General features: G+C 42.6%; 1 protein-coding gene across 1 annotated transcript in view; it reads left to right on the top strand.

Moving 5' to 3' along the window:
* Nucleotides 1-6,000, top strand: part of LOC121270113 (copine-6-like) — a 124,136-nt gene that overhangs the window by 92,953 nt on the left and 25,183 nt on the right. The window lies entirely within an intron of this gene.

Raw genomic sequence — 6,000 nt, forward strand, 5'->3', positions numbered from 1 at the left:
TAGAATAACAGATACCCGGAAGTGAGTTACTGACTGGAATCTAATCTAGGGTTTCGGGTTGGTTTATATATAGAATGACAGATACCCGGGAGTGAGTTACAGACTGGAATCTAATCGACGGGTTCGGGGTGGTTTATATATAGAATAACAGATAGCCGGGAGTGAGTTACAGACTGCAATATAATCGAGGGGTTCGGGGTGTATTAAATATAGAACAACAGATACCCGGGAGTGAGTTACAGACTGGAATCTAATCGAGGGGTTCGGGGTGGATTAAATATAGAACAACAGATACCCGTGAGTGAGTTACAGACTGGAATCTAATCGAGGGTTTCGGGGTGGTTTATATATAGGATAACAGATACCCGGGAGTGAGTTACAGACTGGAATCTAATCGAGGGGTTCGGGGTGGTTTATATATAGAATAACTGATACCTGGGAGTGAGTCACAGAACGGAATCTAATCGACGGTTTCGGGATGGTTTATATATAGAATAACAGATACCCGGGAGTGACTTACTGACTGGAATCTAATCAAGGGGTTCGGGGTGGTTTACATATAGAATAACAGATACCCGTGAGTGAGTTACAGACTGGAATCTAATCGAGGGGTTCGGGGTGGTTTACATATAGAATAACAGATACCCGTGAGTGAGTTACAGACTGGAATCTAATCGATGGGTACGGGGTGGTTTGTATATAGAATAACAGACACCCGGGAGTGAGTTACTGACTGGAATCTAAAGGAGGGTTTCAGGTTGTTTTATATTTAGAATAACAGACTCCCTGGAGTTAGTTAGAGACTGGAATCTAATCGAGGGGTTCGGGGTGGTTTACATATAGAATAACAGATACCCGGGAGTGAGTTACAGACTGTAATCTTATCGATGGTTTCGGGTTGTTTTATATATAAAATAACAGACACCCGGGAGTGAGTTACAGACTGGAATCTAATCGAGGGTTTCGCGTTGGTTTATATATAGAATAATAGACTCCCGAGAGTGAGTTATAGACTGGACTTTAATCGAGGTGTTCGGGGTGGTTTACATATAGAATAACAGATACCCGAGAGTGAGTTACAGACTGGAATCTAATGGAGGGGTTCGGGTTGTTTTCTATATAGAATAACAGACACCTGGGAGTGAGTTACAGACTGGAAACTTATCGAGGGGTGTGGGGTGGATTATATATAGAAGAACAGATACCCGGGAGTGAGTTACAGACTGGAATCTATTCGAGGTTTTCGGGGTTTTTTACATATAGAATAACAGACACCCGGGCGTGAGTTACAGACTGGAATCTAATCGAGGGGTTCAGGGTGGTTTATATATAGAATAACAGATACCTGGGAGTAAGTTCCAGACTGGAATCTAATCGAGGGTTTCGGGTTGTTTTATATATAGAGTAACAGATACCTGGGAGTGAGTTACAGTCTAGAATCTAATCGAGCGTTTCGGGTTGTTTTATATATAGAATAACAGATACCTGGGAGTGAGTTCCAGACTGGAATCTAATCGAGGGTTTCGGGGTGGTTTACATATAGAATAACAGATACCCGGGAGTGAGTTACAGACTGGAATCTTATCGAGGGGTGTGGGGTGGTTTACCTATAGAATAACAGATACCCGGGAGTGAGTTACGTACTGGAGTCTAATCGAGGCTTTCGGGGTTTTTTACATATAGAATAACAGATACCCGGGAGTGAGTTACAGACTGGAATCTAATGGAGGTGTTCGGGGTGGTTTATATATAGAATAACAGATACCCGTGAGTGATTTACAGACTGGAATCTAATCGAGAGGTTCTGGGTGGTTTATATATAGAATAACACATACCCGGGAGTGAGTTACAGACTGGAATCTAATCGAGGGGTTTGGGGTTGTTTATATATAGAATAACAGATACCCGGGAGTGAGTTACAGACTGAAATCTAATCGAGTGGTTCGGGGTGGTTTATATATATAATAACAGACACCTGGGAGTGAGTTGCAGACTGGAACCTAATCGAGGTTTTCGGGGTGGTTTATATAAAAAGTAAGAGATACCCGGGAGTGAGTTACAGACTGGAATCTAATCGAGGGTTTCGCGTTGGTTTATATATAGAATAATAGACTCCCGGGAGTGAGTTATAGACTGGACTCTAATCGTGGTGTTCGGGGTGGTTTACATATAGAATAACAGATACCCGAGAGTGAGGTACAGACTGGAATCTAATCGAGGTGTTCGCGGTGTTTTACATATAGAATAACAGATACCCGAGAGTGAGTTACAGACTGGAATCTAATGGAGGGGTTCGGCTTGTTTTCTATATAGAATAACAGACACCTGGGAGTGAGTTACAGACTGGAAACTTATCGAGGGGTGTGGGGTGGGTTATATATAGAATAACAGATACCCGGGAGTGAGTTACAGACTGGAATCTAATCGAGGGTTTCGGCGTTGTTTACATATAGAATAATAGACACCCGGGCGTGAGTTACAGACTGGAATCTAATCGAGGGTTTCGGGCTGGTTTATATATAGAATAACAGATACCCGGGAGTGAGTTACAGACTGGAATCTCATCGAGGGTTTCGGGTTGGTTTACATATAGAATAACAGCTAACCGGGCGTGAGTTACAGACTGGAATCTAATCGAGGGGTTCGGGGTGGTTTATATATAGAATTACAGATACCCGTGAGTGAGTTACAGACTGGAAACTAATCGAGAGGTTCGGGTTGGATTAAATATAGAATAACAGATACCTAGGAGTGAGTTACAGACTGGAATCTAATCGAGGGTTTCGGGGTGGTTTACATATAGAATAACAGATACCCGGGAGTGAGTTAAAGACTGTAATCTAATCGAGGGATTCGGGTTGTTTTATACATAGAATTACAGACTCCCGGTAGTGAGTTATAGACTGGAATCTAATCGAGGGGTTCGGAGTGGTTTATATATAGAATAACAGAAACCCGGGAGTGAGTTCCTGACTGGAATCTAATCGAGTGTTTCGGGTTGTTTTATATAGAGAATAACAGACACCCGGGAGTGAGTTACAGACTGGAACCTAATCGAGGGTTTCGGGGTGGTTTATATATAGAATAACAGATACACGGGAGTGAGTTAGAATCTGGAATTTAATGGACGGTTTCAGGTTCTTTTATATTTAGAATAACAGACACCCGGGAGTCAGTTACAGACTGGAATCTTATCGAGGGGTGTGGGATGGTTTATATATACAATAACAGATACCCGGGAGTGAGTTACAGACTGGAATCCAATCGAGGGATTCGGGGTGGTTTATGTATAGTATAACAGATACCCGGGAGTGGGTTAAAGGCTGGAATCTAATCGAGGTGTTAGGGGATGTTTATATATAGAATAACAGATACCCGGGAGTGAGTTACAGACTGCAATCTAATCGAGGGGTTCGGGTTGTTTTACATATAGAATAACAGATAACCGGGAGTGAGTTACAGACTGGAATCTAATCGAGGGATTCGGGTGGTTTTATGTATTGAATAACAGACACCCGGGAGTGAGTTACAGACTTGAACCTAATCGAGGGGTTCGGAGTGGTTAATATATAGAATAACAGATACCCGGGAGTGAGTTACAGACTGGAATCTAATCGAGGGATTCTGGTTGTTTTATACATAGAATAACAGACTCCCGGGAGTGAGTTATAGACTGGAAACTAATCGAGGGGTTCGGGGTGGTTTACATATAGAATAACAGATACCCGTGAGTACAGACTGGAATCTAATCGAGGGTTTCGGGGTGGTTTATATGTAGAATAACAGATACCCAGGAGAGTAACTGACTGGAATCTAATCGAGGGGTTCGGGGTGTTTTACATACAGAATAACAGATACCCGGGGGTGAGTTACAGACTCTAATCTAATCGAGGGTTTCGGGTTGTTTTATATATAAAATAACAAACACCCGAGAGTGAGTTACAGACTGGAGTCAAATCGAGGGGTTCGGGGTGGTTTACATATAGAATGACACATACCCGGGAGTGAGTTACAGACTGGAATCAAATCGAGGTGTTCGGGGTGGTTAATATATAGAATAACAGACACCCGGGAGTGAAGCACAGACTGGAACCTAATCGAGGGTTTCGGGGTGGTTTATATATAGAATAACAGATACCCGGGAAAGAGTTAGAGACTGGAATCTAATGGAGGGGTTCAGGGAGGTTTATATATAGAATAACAGGAACCCGGGAGTGAGTTAGAGACTGGAATCTAATGGAGGCTTTCAGGGAGGTTTATATATAGAATGACAAATACCCGGGAGTGAGATACAGACTGGTATCTAATCGAGGGGATCGGGGTGGTTTATATATAAAATAACAGATACCCGGGAGTGAGGTAGAGACTGGAATCTAACGGAGGGGTTCGGGTTGTTTTATATATAGAATAACAGAGCCACCCGGGAGTGAGTTACAGACTGGAATCTAATCGAGGTGTTCGGGGTGGTTTATATATAGAATAACAGATAACCGGGAGTGAGTTACAGACTGGAATCTAATCGAGGGGTTCGGGGTGGTTTACATATAGAATAACAGATACCCGTGAGTGATTTACAGACTGGAAACTAATCGAGGAGTTCTGGGTGGTTTATATATAGAATAACAGATACCCGGGAGTGAGTTACAGACTGGAACCTAATCGAAAGGTTCGGGGTGGTTTGTATATAGAATAACAGATACCCGGGAGTGAGTTACAGACTGGAATATAATCGAGGGGTTCGGGGTGGATTAAATATAGAACAACAGATACCCGGGAGTGAGTTACAGACTGGCATCTAATCGAGGGGTTCGGGGTGGATTAAATATAGAACAGATACCCGGGAGTGAGTTACAGACTGGAATCTAATCGAGGGTTTCGGGGTGGTTTATATTTATGATAACAGATACCCGGGATTGAGTTACAGAATGGAATCTAATCGAGCGGTTCGGGGTGTTTTATATATACAATAACAGATACCCGGGAGTGAGTTACAGACTGGAACCTAATCGAGGGGTTTGGGGTGGTTTATATATAGAATAACAGATACCCGGGAGTGAGTTACAGACTGGAATCTAATCGAGGGTTTCGGGGTGGTTTACCTATAAAATAACAGATACCCAGGAGTGAGATACAGACTGGAATCTAATCGAGGGGTTCGGGGTGGTTTATATATAGAATAACAGATTCCCTGGACTGGTTACAGACTGGAATCTAATCGAGGGGTTCAGTGAGGTTTATTTATAGAATAACAAATACCAGGGAGTGAGTTAGAGACCGGAATCTAATCGAGGGGTTCGGGGTGGTTTATATGTAGAATAACAGATACCCAGGAGAGTAACAGACTGGAATCTAATCGAGGGATTCGGGTTGTTTTATATATAGAATAACAGATACCCGGGAGTGAGTTACAGACTGGAATCTAATCGAGGGGTTCGGCTTTTTTTATATATTGAATAACAGACACCCGGGAGTGAGTTACAGACTTGAACCTAATCGAGGGGATTGGGGTGGTTTATATATAGAATAACAGATACCCGGGAGTGAGTTAGAGACTGGAATCTAATTGAGGGGTTCGGGTTGTATTATATATACAATAACAGATACCCGGGAGTGAGTTTCAGACTGGAATCTAATCAAGGGGTTCGGGGTGGTTTATATATAGAATAACTGATACCCGGGAGTGAGTTACAAACTGGAATCTAATCAAGGTGTTTGGGGTGGTTTATATATAGAATAACAGTTACCCGTGAGTGAGTTACAGACTGGAATCTAATCGAGAGGTTCGGGGTAGTTTAAATATAGAATAACAGATAGACTGGAGAGAGTTACCGACTGGAATATAATCGAGGGGTTCGGAGGGGTTTATATATAGAATAATAGATACCCGGGAGTGAGTTACAGACTGGAATCTAATCGAGGGGTTCGGGGTGGTTTATATGTAGAATAACAGATACCCAGGAGAGTAACTGACTGGAATCTAATCGAGGGGTTCGGGGTGTT

This window comes from Carcharodon carcharias, chromosome 27 (genome assembly GCF_017639515.1).
Source record: "Carcharodon carcharias isolate sCarCar2 chromosome 27, sCarCar2.pri, whole genome shotgun sequence".
NCBI classification, from domain to species: Eukaryota; Metazoa; Chordata; class Chondrichthyes; order Lamniformes; family Lamnidae; genus Carcharodon; species Carcharodon carcharias.